Source organism: Mauremys reevesii, linkage group 2 (genome assembly GCF_016161935.1).
Source record: "Mauremys reevesii isolate NIE-2019 linkage group 2, ASM1616193v1, whole genome shotgun sequence".
In the NCBI taxonomy this organism is placed as follows: Eukaryota; Metazoa; Chordata; order Testudines; family Geoemydidae; genus Mauremys; species Mauremys reevesii.
This window is the reverse complement of record NC_052624.1, coordinates 273,246,970-273,261,983: the sequence shown is the minus strand read 5'-3', so window position 1 is coordinate 273,261,983 and position 15,014 is coordinate 273,246,970. Positions and strand designations below refer to the sequence as shown.

General features: G+C 43.9%; 1 long non-coding RNA gene across 1 annotated transcript; it reads right to left on the bottom strand.

Annotated features, from left to right (window-relative positions):
• Positions 1 to 1,410: 1,410 nt before the first annotated feature.
• Positions 1,411 to 14,249, bottom strand: LOC120396571. The gene is made up of 3 exons (XR_005593233.1): positions 14,117 to 14,249; positions 2,266 to 2,349; positions 1,411 to 1,735 (listed from the first exon to the last, which is right to left on the bottom strand). It is a non-coding gene; the product is annotated as an uncharacterized LOC120396571 (long non-coding RNA).
• Between the last annotated feature and the right edge of the window lie 765 nt (positions 14,250 to 15,014).

The window sequence follows — 15,014 nt, the reverse complement described above, 5'->3', positions numbered from 1 at the left end:
GTTCAGACAGCTTCCTGTTCCTGCTGCTGGCTTAAGCAGCAGGCCAATCAGCTACTTTAGGACTGTGCCAATAAGACCTCAAGGGCGGAACCTCAGACTGGGGCTGGGCTTCATGGATCCTGAACAAGCAGTTAGCACACTGCCAAGTGAAGGGTTGGAGCATGGCTCCTCCTGCGGATCTTGGTTCGAGGCATGTGGGTCATGACACTATTGAGCTGAAGGAGGCGATCCTGGATCAGGTATCAAGAGCTGCCACCTGGTCTCTGACATACCCAAGTGCTGATCAATGTGTGGGCGGAATACACTGTCCTCCACAAATTTGTCTGGAGTGGCAGGAACATACACCTGTACTGGGAGATTTCACGGAGGCTGGTGGAGGAGGAGACATTCACTGGACTCTGATCCAGTGCCAAGAGCACATGAAGCACCTGAGGGTGAGGGACCCAAACAAACACTTGTGGCAGGAATCTCCTATATGCCCCGCTTCAATGAGCTGGACAAGGTGCTGTCCAGACCTGCGAGTATGATGCCTGAAGTGACTCATGGCCCCTGCCTCAACCCCACCAGCCTTATCACATCATGGGATGCTGATGAGAGACAGGACAAGGAGCCAGTGTGGACCGGTGAGGAAGACCCAGAGGGAGAGGAGCATGTGCTTCTTCTGCACCTGAACCAGGACGACCCAGAGCAGCAACCAGAACCTGAGGCTGGCAAGTATTGCAATTCACCCCCCTACACACACTTCCTGGAAATATCCCCTCTTATTCCAGGGAAGCCAGCCCTCACCCTCACCCTGACATGGTCCCTGAGCAATACCCAGCTGTAAATCAACGATTTTCTTGAATTCATGTATCAGAAGCTATAAGAAAGATTATGGAATGGTGGCTCTAGCCTCTGTTTGTCAGAGGGTGGAGATGGATGGCAGGAGAGAGATCACTTGATCATTACCTGTTAGGTTCACTCCCTCTGGGGCACCTGGCATTGGCCACCATCGGTAGACAGGATACTGGACTGGACGGACCTTTGCTCTGACCCAGTACGGCTGTTCTTATGTTATGTTATGTAATAACAAGCCATCACTGTGCCTCTGTGTCTGTGCATTTCTCAGCCAGCACTTTGGCAGCAATAGTCCCTGGGGCATGAGGAAAGGTGAGAAATCAGGGAGGGGGCAGGTTTGGAAAAAGGCCAGGTGGGGAAAGAACGGTTGTATGACATTTAAGGTTGTTCAAAGACCCAAAATCATCCCTCACCCTCCATCCCACCATGCCTCACAACTTTATTTCCCCTTAGGAACATTAGCTGTTCAGAAGGACTAGGGGGTGGTTGCTGGCTTGAGTGAAGGACTGCCTAGATCCAATGAAGGGAAAGGGAACAGTTTGGTTGTCCAAGGAATGTCAGAGCCATCCATTCTCCCCATGACCATTTCAGGTGTTTATTACTTTTCCTAGTCCCTAGTGTCTGATCTCTCCATGCATGGATGCAATCAGCGGAGGGTGAAACACTCACTCGGTTGGCTGCACAAACACAGTGTCACGTCGCTTATCAGTGGAGAGGTGACAGGCTTGTTGTGTCAATACAAAAGTTCAGGGAAGAAAATACACTTGCTGTCTGTTTCCCTGTCCCTTTCAATGCTGTTCACTGAACACAGAGGCCAGACTTTCTGGTGATGTAGTGATGGTGGGTGGACATTCTTTGTGGTTCTCTGTTGTTCTTCCATAGGAACTCCATCTGTTAGCTTAGAATACATCGTTAGAATACAGACCAACTGAAGTTGGTCCAATAAAAAGTATTACCTCACCTTGTCTCTCTAATATCCTGGGACCAACACAGCTACAACACTGCAAACAGCTTAGAACATAGCCCATTTCCTTTCTTATTGCCTCCCAGTCCTGCAAGCATAATTCAACAAAATTTTGGTGTATTGAAGCTGGTTCTTCAGATTTAATGGCAGGACAAATGTGCTCAGTCCACCTTCATAGCTCACCAAACCCCTCCCACTCAGCAATATGCAGAGGGGTCACCATTAGCAGAAACATCTCTCTGACATAGGTGGCTGGATCTCCTCACAGGACTGGAAAGATACCTCTCTTTTCCATCCCGGTACCTTCAAAACTGTAATGTTCTCCAAACGATGGCCAGCCTTTAAAGAACAAATAAGTAACTGGCAACGCTGCCCCTGAAAGGAAATTGAACTCCATCCTACCCAGCTCCTACATGCAATGTAAACATTACAACATTTTAATAACAGTACTGCAGGTCTCTTACCACTATTAAACTCAGCTCCTTCCTCGTGGGCTGTGAAAGCTGTCTGAGAAGGACTGGGACTGTAACGGTTGCATTCCTGAGATGCTGAAAAATATCAATATTGTGGCCTTCAGCAGTAGAGTTCTGTTATGTGAGGGGATTTCTTAGGTTCCTTCAAAGGAGAAATGACTTGGCTGGGCATACCAAGGCTGATAGAATCATAGGGTTAGAAGGGATCACAAGGATTACCTAGTTTAAGCCCTTGCCAAGATGCAGAATTTGTTGTGCCTAAACCATCCAAAGCAGATGGCTATCCGGCCTCCTTTTGAAAACCTCCAGTGAAGGAGCTTCCACAACCTCCCTAGGCAGCCTGTTCCATTGTCCAACTTCCAGTTAGGAAGTTTTTCCTGAGATTTAATCTAAATCTACTATGCTGTAGTTTGAACCCAATTGCCTCTTGCAAGAGAGAGAGGGAACCCATTCACGCAGGAGGACAGGAGCAGCACCGCAGAGACAAATGGAGAAGGACCCTGGAGGACCTGCTCTTTGGCACTGATAAAAGGAATTTGTGCATTTCTCAGAGAATTTGACCCTTTCTTTGTTTCTTTGTTTCCAGTCCCTGTTAAACCATTTTAGTTCTGGGTTCCTCAATTCGCTTTAAATAAAAATTACTGCTCACTTAACTTGTGTGTGTACCTTGCTTTTTGAGTATGATCAATGGGCTATTGCCCACATAATGGGAATGGGTCGGCAGGATTTACAGCACATGACTGTGACTTCTTTAACTGTTTGTTGCCATAGAAATGCAAAGAATTCTCTGCCCTGCCCACACTCCCATTCCTCCCCTTTCCAGCCATAAATTTTCTAATCTTAAGAAACAAGACCACAGGGTTCATGATGCTGAACTAAGCTGTGATAAACTGTTGCTGTCCACAGCACCGGAATGCGGAACAGAAGAGATGTGTACATAAACACTGTTATGCCTTCATAAATAATACAAGTGGCAATACAGAGAAAGGAAACAAAACTCAAAAATGAACAGTGATGATATCTGCCACAGGGCTATGTTTTAACGACCCTTCATACTCCACCCACAACAAGCATCACCACTTGCAACCTGAGTGTACTCATGCAGAGCAGCTGATAAGTGCTGTGCCCACCAGTGGCAGAACAGATCATGAAGAAGGAATTTGTGAAGCCCCTTACTGAACTGTTTTCCAAGTACTTTAGCAATGATTAAGTGCTCCCCATAAAGCACCTTTAAACCGCTGTTAACATAATAAAAACATTGTTCAATGCTGGCATTAAATTGCGTTTACAACTCCACAGCACTCAACCACCGCTAAAGGTGTTAGCCTTCTGAAGGGGTCCTCAAACAACTGTTCGCTTTCTGTTGGTACATTAACACCAGCTGCTGGGGATTGAAACCTGCCAAGGTATGTTGCAACACAATTGTGTCGCAATGATCTATTGAGCTTTTCCAGCAGCACCATAGCATCACATAGAGTCCCCTGGCCCTTTTGGATCCCCACTGTTCCTTAATGTCTGAGCAAAGAGTATCACAAATTTCCCTTGTCCACCAGGAACCAAGAGCAGTGTGCACATGGGTGGGATCCAGCTGCTAGGTTTGCAAACAAAATTTGTCCTATGCCCACTCACTCCTGAAATATTCTCCTTTAGCCTCACATGGGTTGTGCAAGGCACAGCATTACACAATTACGTGAACCACATTGGCCAGATTGGCATCCTGGTCCATGGGCATCGCCAATGAGCTTTCAGCCACCCAAAGGCACACTTCACGACCGTTCTGCAACTTCTCAGTCTGTAATTGAATTCCCTTTTTCTTGGGTCAATGATGTCAGGATATGACTTTATGAGCCATGTTAGAAGCAGGTATGCAAGATCCTGCAAAATAACTGTCGGCACAGAAACACTGTACAGAGCCATGTCATTTCTGGGGAATAAAGTCCTTTCTTCCCCCCCAAACACAATCCTGATCTCCTGAACATGCTGGTGTGTCTAATGTTGGTGTTCATAAACTGACCCCTCTGATCCACTAAGCGTTGGAGAATGAGGGAATTGTAACCTTTTCAGTTCACGTATTCACTGGTACCTTTTGGATGCCAAAAGTATTGGGATGTGTGTGTTCTGTTGATGGTCCCTGCAGATTTCAGAAACCCCATCCTCTGATATCCAGCTATAATTTCAGGGACTTGCATTATATAGTTTACAGTATTGATAGTATGGCAAACCTGTACAACCACCAGCCCGAGACTTGACTTCCCAGCCCCAATGTGGTTGGCAATTGGCCATTAGCTGTCAGGTGTTGCCAACTTCCTAAAGGCAATCGCCACCTGCTTCTGTACTGGTATGCATTTCCAAAAATAAGTCATCTAGGTCTGGTGCTGGAGAGTTGGTTCATGTTCCTGACATAATTCATGAAGGTCTGCTTCCTCATTTGGAAGTTGTGCAGCCACTGGTCATCATCCCAGGTTTCCAGGACACAGTGTTCCCTACACACCATGCCAGTTCTCTAGAACCTGAAGCAGTGAGCCCCCACATAGGTATACCATTGCAATCCTGGCATTCAACATATCTGTTCCACGGGACCCCAGTGGAATTTCATTCATCCTCTTGGTCAGCTGTTTTCAGTGTCTCAAATATTTCTGGACCCAGTGAACAAAGACAGAGTAGCAGTTTCTCAGCATATGTGTGTATATATAATATTTATTTTAAGGTGCATTTCCCTCTAGTAGAAACTCTAATAAAACCTGAATGTTCCCATAGCTCAAAGACTCTTTTGTCCTCTTCCCCCTTATGTTATGAATGGCAGCTAGGAATTTACTGTAAAAAAATGTTGTGATGGGGCAGGATCCTCACACTGGCCCTGAGAGGGTTGAATTAGACCAGGCAGGCCCAATCAACCATTAGGTGGCAAACAGGGGAGAGATTTAGGCTGGGAGGAGGCCACTAATTGGAAGCAAGATCACCTGTAAGGGAACAGGTGGCACTTACATAAAGCCAAGAGACTGACAACAGAGTGGGGCTGCAGGGTGAAAAGTGGCAGTCACTCTCCCTGAGAGAAGAGAGAGGGAAAGATGGCTAGGAATCCCTGGGACCTAGTAGACCCTGTGAGAGAGGGGTCTGACTAGAATGAGTAGAAGCAAGTTAGGAAGTAATCCAAAGGCGAGAGCAGTAAGGTTAGAGAAGCTGCAGACCTTGAGTCCTTGGTTAAGGCCCTGGACTGGAACCCAAAGTAGAGGGCAGGCCAGGGCTCCCGACCGACCACTGCCAAGTGGTCATTTGGGGCAGTGAATTAGAAGACTGCCTAGGTCACTGAAAGAGTGACAGAGTCATGGCAGTGGATGGGAGCACTACCTGATGTCGCTTGAGCAGAAAGACTCTGAAGGACTTCCCCCCGGGAAGGGGAAACCACTTAGTGACCTTGCCAGAGGACCCAATCACAGAGGAAGCTGCAGCTCCTGGAGTGAGAGAGGGGCTGCAGAGCGAGTAACAGAGAGTGATGGAGAGCAACCTCTGGAAAAGAGTGTTGGTTGGGCAGAGCTAATTCCCAGAACAGCCAGGAGGAGGTGCCATCAAGCGGTCAGAACAGAACCCGTCACAAATGTTTTTTCTAGCTTTTCAACAAAATAATTGCTTAATGTGAATTTTGGAGATTGTTGATACTCAAATTAGTGATTCTGTCTTAATTTTTTCCCCATTCTGATTCTTTTTCTTTTTCTTTTCCATGGTTTACATTTTATTTTATTTTATTGGAAAAACATTTTCCTGGCAACAGCAGCATCTGTCTGTGGGCAGAAGGGGAGCAATACTTTATGGGCACTTTTGCTCTTAAAACTTTGCTGAGCAGATTAAAAAGATGATACATGCAAATATTTTAGAGCCAGGTTCTGCCTCCCTTGCTCCCTTGAGTAGCACTTTATTCCTTGAGTAGTCTTGTTGATTTCAAAGGAATTACTTGTGGAAGAAGTAATGATGAAACTTGAGTAAGCATGTTGAAATCTGTCTGTAAATGTTTTTCTTGTCAGAGAAAGAAATACTGCAATAGATAACAAACAGTGCTGAAATGGGAAGCAGAATGTGAAATTTACAGCTGTGAAATAGAGGTGAGCGGCCATTTTCTTTGTTGTGATGGTGCCTTCAGACTGAATGCACTTAATGAACAATACAAGCTGTGCCTAAATTAACTGAAAAGACCACATTATATGAACTGAGAGCCTTTTAATCCTTGCAGCAGTGCATGTAATTCAAAGAAGAGTCTTGAAGAGCCATGATAAATGGCGCAAGAAGATGGATATCTAGATCTTATATTATTTGTGTGCCTCAAAGGATGAACAGCAGGAGGAAAAATGTGGACTATAAAAATAAATTACTTTTTTCAAAGAAGCGGACAATTAAGAAAATTAGCCAGAGCTTGAGGAAAATATGATTTAAAAATTATTTTGCATTATGTTTTTCTTTTAAAGTCTACATTGTCCTAAAGATAATTTTATGGTAGATATTGTGGGCTCTGGATTAACATAAGCGACTGACTGAAAATCTTTGTTAGTTTAAGGACACAGTTCTGAAGTTCAGAAAATGCAAAAATAGTTTCAAAGAAATGGCGTGATGAGAACGGGTGACAAAGAAACAAAAGGATTTTCATCTCAACCTTTTTTTTTCCCTAACAGCCAAGAGAGAGGCAAAGGGATGAGGAGGTTTGATCCTGTCATCTGGTTTTAAAAGGATGTAAAACTTTTTGGTTTGGGTTTTTAAAAGATTTGGGGAAAAAATGATAAAAGGATAAAAAGAGTCGTCTGAAAGTAGAGCCAGGGTCCAAATTTATTGCCGGTGTAACTTCATTGACTTAAGTGGAGCTACACCAGGGATGATGTTGGTTCCATGGATTTTATGATGCATTTTGGATCCATATCAAAGATAGAAAGTGAAAGATCTGAACTAGTGGCTAGAGAGCCTGGTATCATGCAGTCAGGATACCAGAAAAGTTATGAGGAGATGGCTAGGTTTGAAGATAAAGCTATTCTATAGAAAACTGAGCCACAGTAACAGGAAAGGGCCAAACTTGGGGACACTCAAAGCCAGTGACAATACAAGAAATTGGGATGGAAGAAATACATCCCAAACTCTCTCAGCCCTACTCCTGCATGAGCTACTTTAACATAACTTGCCTCCTTTCCTTGGAGTCAAAACTCACAGGCCACAAGCATGTTATGAGGAATCCTCTTCATTATCATTAGTGTGTGTTGCGTGCTGCTTTGGGGCTGGAGGCAATAGAGATGTAATCCCTCCAAGAAAGCCAGTAAATGTATGGGGGTGACATTTGTTGAGGTATAGACCACAAACACACACACGTACATGCTGGCGCATAGAACCTAAGCTACAATATACCATGCACTTTAATCCAAATGGAGAGAAATGTAACTAACATCCACTCAGCTGCAGCAGTACCTGTAAATCAAGGATACCAACCATCAGGGCTCACTGAGGTGAAAAGTAATCAGATATTAAAGCCTTGTAAAAGCAGAAGACAAGTTGAAAGGACAAACTGAGTTGATTCACAGCTATGTAATAAAATAACTCCAAATATTACTTGAGATGATTCATAGCTACATAACAAAAAATTCCAAAAGTTACTGTTTGTTATATGTTAAGTTTATGGCCATCTTGAAGAGAAAAATGGCAAATGGACAAATGAACACTTTCATTCTGATGAGTTTGCTAAAAAACACATACTAATGCTCCCTTTAGCCCATTGGTAATTTATTTTGAAATGACATGGCTATTGTTTTAGACAGGTTAAGGCATAGGCATTATAGGCCTGTGTTAAAGCCCCTGATCCTGGAGTCATGTGATTACATCAGAATCTCTTTTCTTTTAAAGAAAAAATATTTCTAGTCCTCATGGTTGGTTGAGAAGAAAAGTTTGAAAATGTGACCCAAGTACAGCTGATGCAAGGGTGACTGCCTGAGTCTGCAGCCAACCTGAAACAATAGCTCTGTCACATTCTTCTCAATGGCACATTAACTCCAAATCCAACTACCCTGGAGGTCACTGCCAACACCACCCTAGTAAAGAACTGCGTGTGTAGTAAAATAAGAGTGCACCAACCAACTCACCTAGGCACACACATTCTGAGTGCTGCGCTAAGTACTATGAGGCCCTGTCCTGCTACTCCTGCCTCTCCAAGAGTGAAAGGGCCCTCTACTGCTATTCCTGATGCTCCTGGAAGTAGAAGGGTGTCTATGTTGCTGCCTCTACTGCCAGGTAGGCTGCCATCACCTCTCTAATTGGGGAGTAGGTCTTTGACTCAGGGATGAGTGCAGGGTCACAGCCCAAGGTTGGGGCCAGAGTCACAGAGGGCTCCATGTTATCGTGTGCCCCAGTCCTCTTTCTCCCGCCTTGCTCCCACTGCAAGAAACCCTTTCTGTGCTTGGCTTCTAGGCACCAACCCTGCAAACACTACAGCATGTCCATGACTTTACTCATGAGAATAAAGATACACACATGCTGGAGTGTTTTGAGGATTAGGGCCATAGTTGTAAATTCCTTCAGGAATGTCCAATCTCCATGTTGTGTTTTATACCAGGCCATTTATTTATAACAGTGAATCACCCCATCAACCAGGAGACTGATCTAACTTCCCAAGAAATCAGTAGGAATCCTTCCACTGTCTTCAGTGGAGCGGGATAAGATCCTGGAAGCAGAATTATTGAAATTCTATTACAAGAGCTGGCCTTGTATTTCTAGTCCAGGGGTAGGCAACCTATGGCACACGTGCCAAAGGCAGCATGCGAGCTGATTTCCAGTGGCACTCACACTGCCTGGGTCCTGGCCACTGGTCCGGGGGGCTCTGCATTTTAATTTAATTTTAAATGAAGCTTCTTAAACATTTTTAAAAACTTATTTATTTTACATACAACAATAGTTTAGTTACTGGTATATATTATAGACTTATAGAAAGAGACCTTCTAAAAACATTTAAATGTATTACGGGCACACGAAACTTTAAATTAGAGTGAATAAATGAAGACTCGGCACACCACTTCTGAAAGGTTGCCAACCCCTGTTCAAGTCTATCTAGAAGCAGGAAAGACCAAAACACTTTGGGAGAGAACCTATTCCCATGCTATTTCCAGCCCAGTTTTGTAGACTCAGGAGGATCAGATGGTCCAGATAAGCATCCTGACTTTTGGATATCCATGTGTACCAAGCCAGAACTCTTTGGACCTTTTGGGAGGTTGACTATTCTGTCTTATACAAGTTATAACAACACTTTTAATGATCAATGTTAAAAATCAATCAGATTCCAAGGCCAGAAGTGATCATCTAGTCTGACCTCCTGTATAGTACAGGCCATAGAACTTCCCCACAATAATCCCTAGAGCAGATCTTTTAGAAAAATATCCCATCTTGATTTTAAAATGACTGGTGATGGAGAGTCTACCATAAACCTTGGTAAGTTGTTCCAAAAGTCAGTTACCCTCACCGTTAAAAATGTGTGTCTTATTTCCCATCTGAATTTGTCTAGCTTTCAACTTCCAGCCACTGGATTGTGTTATGCTTTTGCTAGATTGAAGAGCCCATTATCAAATATTTATTCCCCATGTAGATACTTATAAACCATAATCAAGTCATCCCTTAGCCTTCTCTTTGTTAAGCTGCTCAAATTGAGCTCCTTAAATCTATCACTATAAGACATAAGGGGATGGTTACTGGTTCCAGGTGGCTATTGGGTTCTGGCAAATAAGACCCAGTTAGTGAGGGCTCTTAATAATCTCTGCATGTGTATCACAGAGAACCTTTCACACATTGTATTAAATAATTCAAAACGCTGCATATTTTGTATTAAATAATTCAGGTACAGGACAGGCTCAGTGATTAATGATCCGTATCTGATATTTTTGCAAATATAGCAAGGAGTCAAAGGATGCTCCAGATGCAAGTATAAATAGGCCCTGGGGCAGATACTGTTAGCCAAAGGAATAGTGTACCAGAAAATTGGAAAAGCACCTCCTACTCAATGGAAAACTGACTTAGGTTAATGTTAATGTGGCAGCTCTTGTAAGAACTGGTTCTGTACACTGGCCAATACTAATTTAGCTGAGCGCCTGTATTATATTATGACTCCCACACTTAATCTTTGTGAATAACCCTCTTGCTTGTATAGTGCCTGGTGTGAGAATTAAATAGAGGGATGAGGATTCGTCCTGGTATTCTACCAGCATTGGAGCCAGTGAATGGAAATGAGCTCCTCTTTAGAAAAGTGAGTGAATGAGTTTTGCACATTAACTTAACCCTAAAGATTTTCTGAATTTTCTTGACGCGTCGCTGTGTCAGAAAACCCAGCCAATGTATCTATTGCTCAAACACTGCCTGTCTAAGGAGTGTGGTAGAGTGTTACATCCAGTCAGTCGCTCTTAGAACTCCTGGGTTCTCTTCCCTTATCTGCCATTGACACTAAGTGCCTTAGTTTCCTTTTCGGTAAAGTAGGGATAATACCTACATTACGTGGGGGAGGCGGGCCCTATTTAGTGTCTAGAAAGCAATCTGAGATTCTCTGATGAATGGCACTTTATAGCCCAAAATATGTTTTAGTTTTCACAACGGCTGCCTTGAAGTTGGAATAAAATAGGCAAAAAGTGTTAAAAAACAAGTTCTGAAATAAAAGGCACTGGGAAAAGGCTAATGTAGTGCCCATCTTTAAAAAAGGGAAGAAGGAGGATCTAGGGAACTACAGGCCAGTCAGCCTCACCTCAGTCCCTGGAAAAATCATGGAGCAGGTCCTCAAGGAATCAATTCTGAAGCACTTAGAGGAGAGGAAAGTGATCAGGAACAGTCAGCATGGATTCACCAAGGGCAAGTCATGCCTGACTAACCTAATTGCCTTCTATGATCCTTCTCTGTGGATGAGGGAAAAGCAGTGGATTCCTTGACTTTTTGATACGGTCTCCCACAGTATTCTTGCTGTCAAGTTAAAGATGTACGGGCTGGATGAATGGACTGTAAGGTGGATAGAAAGCTGGCTAGATTGTTGGGCTCAATGGGTAGTGATCAATGGCTCCATGTCTAGTTGGCAGCCGATATCAAGCAGAGTGCCCCAAGGGTTGGTCCTGGGGCTGGTTTTGTTTAATATCTTCACTAATGATCTGGAGGATGGCATGGACTGCACCCTCAGCAAGTTTGCAGATGACACTAAACTGGGAGGAGTGGTAGATACGCTGGAAGGTAGGGATAGGATACAGAGGGACCTAGACAAATTAGAGGATCGGGCCAAAAGAAATCTGATGAGGTTCAACAAGGACAAGTGCAGAGTCCTGCACTTAGGACAGAAGAATCCCATGCACTGCTACAGACTAGGGACCGAATGGCTAGGAAGCAGTTCTGCAGAAAAGGACCTAGGGATTACAATGGACAAGAAGCTGGATATGAGTCAACAGTGTGCCCTTGTTGCCAAGAAGGCTAACAGCATTTTGGGCTGTATAAGTAGGGGCATTGCCAGCAGATCGAGGGACGTGATCATTCCTCTCTATTCGACGTTGGTGAGACCTCATCTGGAGTACTGTGTCCAATTTTGGTCCCCACACTACAAGAAGGATGTGAAAAAATTGGAAAGAGTCCAGCAGAGGGCAACAAAAATGATTAGGGGTCTGGAGCACATGACTTATGAGGAGAGGTTGAGGGAACTGGGATTGTTTAGTCTGCAGAAGAGAAGAATGAGGGGGGATTTGATAGCTGCTTTCAACTACCTGAAAGGGGGTTCCAAAGAGGATGGATCTAGACTGTTCTGAGTGGTAGCAGATGACAGAACAAGGAGTAATGGTCTCAAGTTGCAGTGGGGAAGGTTTAGGTTGGATATTAGGAAAAACTTTTTCACTAAGAGGGTGGTGAAGCACTGGAATGGGTTACCTAGGGAGATGGTGGAATCTCCTTCCTTAGAGGTTTTTAAGGTCAGGCTTGATGAAGCCCTGGCTGGGATGATTTAGTTGGGAATTAGTCCTGCTTTGATCAGGGGCTTGGACTAGATACCTCCAGAGGTCCCTTCCAACCCTGATATTCTATGGATTCTATGGGGCGTAATGTCACAGGGGTGAAGAAGCATGTGAACAAGGGCGATCCGGTGGATATAGTGTACCTGAACTTTCAGAAAGCCTTTAACAAGATCCCTCATCAAAGGTTCTTAAGCAAAGTAAGTTGTCATGGGATAAGAGGGAAGGTCTTCACATGGACCAGTAAGTGGTTTAAAGATAGGAAACCAAAGGTAGGAATAAATGGTGAGTTTATGAAGAGAGATAAATAGCAAGGTCCCCCAAGGATCTGTACTGGGACCAGAGTTGTTCAACATCTTCATAAATGATCTAGAAAAGGGGGGAAACAGTGAAGTGGCCAGATTTGCAGATGATACAAAACTAAAGATCGTTAAATCCAAAGCTGAATAGGCCCTCCTTGTTCCCAGATGTATAACTCTGTGTTGGGCTATGTGAAAATGCATTTTGTTTGAATGGGCCCCATTTGCCAAACAAACTCTCCAGAACTCTCTGCATGACTGCCCAGTCCTCATCGTTATTTACCATTCTGCCAATCTTCGTGTCATCAGCACATTTTTATCAGCAGCAAATTTGTATTTACTTCCAAGTCATTGAAAAAATATTGAATAGCATCAGACCTAGTACTGATCCCTGCAGAGCCCCATTAGAAACACCCACATTCGATGAGCCCTTTGACAATTACTTTTTGAGATCTGTCAGTTAGCCATTAGCCTGTTCTCAATCCGTTTAACCTGTGCTCCATTGATATTGGATAGTGCTAATTTTTAATCCAAATGTCCTGCGGTACTTGGATGCATAAACAGGGAAATCTCAAATTGGAGGAGAGAGGTTATTTTACCTCTGTATTTGGCACTGGTGCAACCACTGCTGCAATCCTGTGTCCAGTTCTGGTGTCTAACATTCAGGAAGGATGTTGATAAATTGCAGAGGGTTCAGAGAAGAGCCATAAGAATGATTAAAGGATTAGAAAACATGCCTTATAGTGATAGACTTTAGGAGCTCAGTCAATGTCGCTTAAAGAGGTTAAGGGTGGTTTGAAGAAAAGTCTATAAATACCTACATAGGGAAGAAATAATTACAAATGGGCTCTTCAATCTAGCAGAGAAAGGTCTCACATGGTCCAATGGCTGGAAGTTGAAACTAGACACATTCAGACTGGACAGAAGGCGTCCATTTTTAACAGTGAGAGGAATTAACCATTGGAACAAGTTACCAAGGTCATGGTGGATTGATTCTCCATCACTGGCAATTTTTAAATCAAGATTGGACATTTTAATTCAAGGTATGCACTAGGCATGATTGTGGGGAAGTTATTTGGCCTGTGCTAGACAGGAGGGTCAGACTAGAAGATCACAATGGGCCCATCTTGCCTTGGAATCTGTGAAAAACAACACCTTACAAAAGTCTAAGTTTGTCACATCTATGTTTGACATGGCCCATTTTCCATAAAACATTGTTAACCTGCTTTGAATATATTCCCGTCCTTTAATTCTTTATTGATTGAATCTCATATCAGTTTATCCATTATTTCAGGCTAACTGGCCTATAAGAAGCTCGGTCAACCTCCTGTACCTTTTTGAATATTGACAAAACATTAGCACACTTCCAGCCTTCTGGAATTCCCTCAGGAATCCTACATTTGTTAAAAAATTAATGTCCGTGGGCCAATAACCTCCTGAGCCAGCTCTTTGAGGACTCTTGGGTGGAGACCATCCGAGCCTGCTGATTGAAAACTACTTATGTTTGGTTCCTGCATTCAGCTGGCATCAATCCAGCCTTTCCATCTCTCTAGGAGTCTCACTTACCTCAGATCTGGCAAGCCTGATCACAGCATAATACACAAGAAAGAGCAGCAGGATCGTTAGGCAGGAGGCAGAGTTGAGATAGAGAAGGATTGAACTCATTTCGCCTGAGGGCAGGTTGCTGCTCTGGCATCAGGCAGGCGCTGATGTCGTCTCTAGGTCACAATGAGGCTGCCCTCCTGCAATCTCCCTCTAGCCTGTGAGGTGTCAATGCTGTACTTAGATCAGGAGATAGGATGGGGCAACCGCCCAAGGGGGCTGAGCTGCTGAGCTCAGAATAAGGCAGGAGAGAGGGCATCAGGTTTCCCAGGAAAACCCTGGGTCTTTTCCGAGCTCTATGACTCTCAAGCCCCTAGGCAAGGGACATTTTTTCCCTACTTGTGGGAACTCCTAAAACCCCTGTGACTGAGGCAGAATCTCCCAGCCTGAAGTGAGAAGCAGCCCTGAAGTGATTATCTAGTGCTACGAGGGCACAAAAACGTTCACAGTATCTCCAGCCCAAGCATTCCAAAACCTTGAGCTGGGCCCCACCAAAATCATGAGATTGGCTTCCAAATAATGAGATCTTCAAAAGACATTCATCTGGGGAACTCTTCATTTGCCTTCTGGTGTCTGAGCCGCTAGGGTGCACTCAGTTCATGTTCTCCAGCTTCTCTTTGCAACCACGAGGGATTAAAATTGGCTAACAAATAAAATAAAATAAAATAAAGAGCAGAGAGTCTCAAATAAATCACTTGACTCCAGCAGTGGGTGCTTTAAGAAAAGCACCCTATATCATAAGATAATAAAGAGCCCTACCTCTTATCTAACATCTTCAATCAGTAGATTTATATCAAAGCACTTTACAAAGGAGGTCTGTAGCATTAGCCCCCTTTTTGAGATGGGAAACTGAGGCACAGAG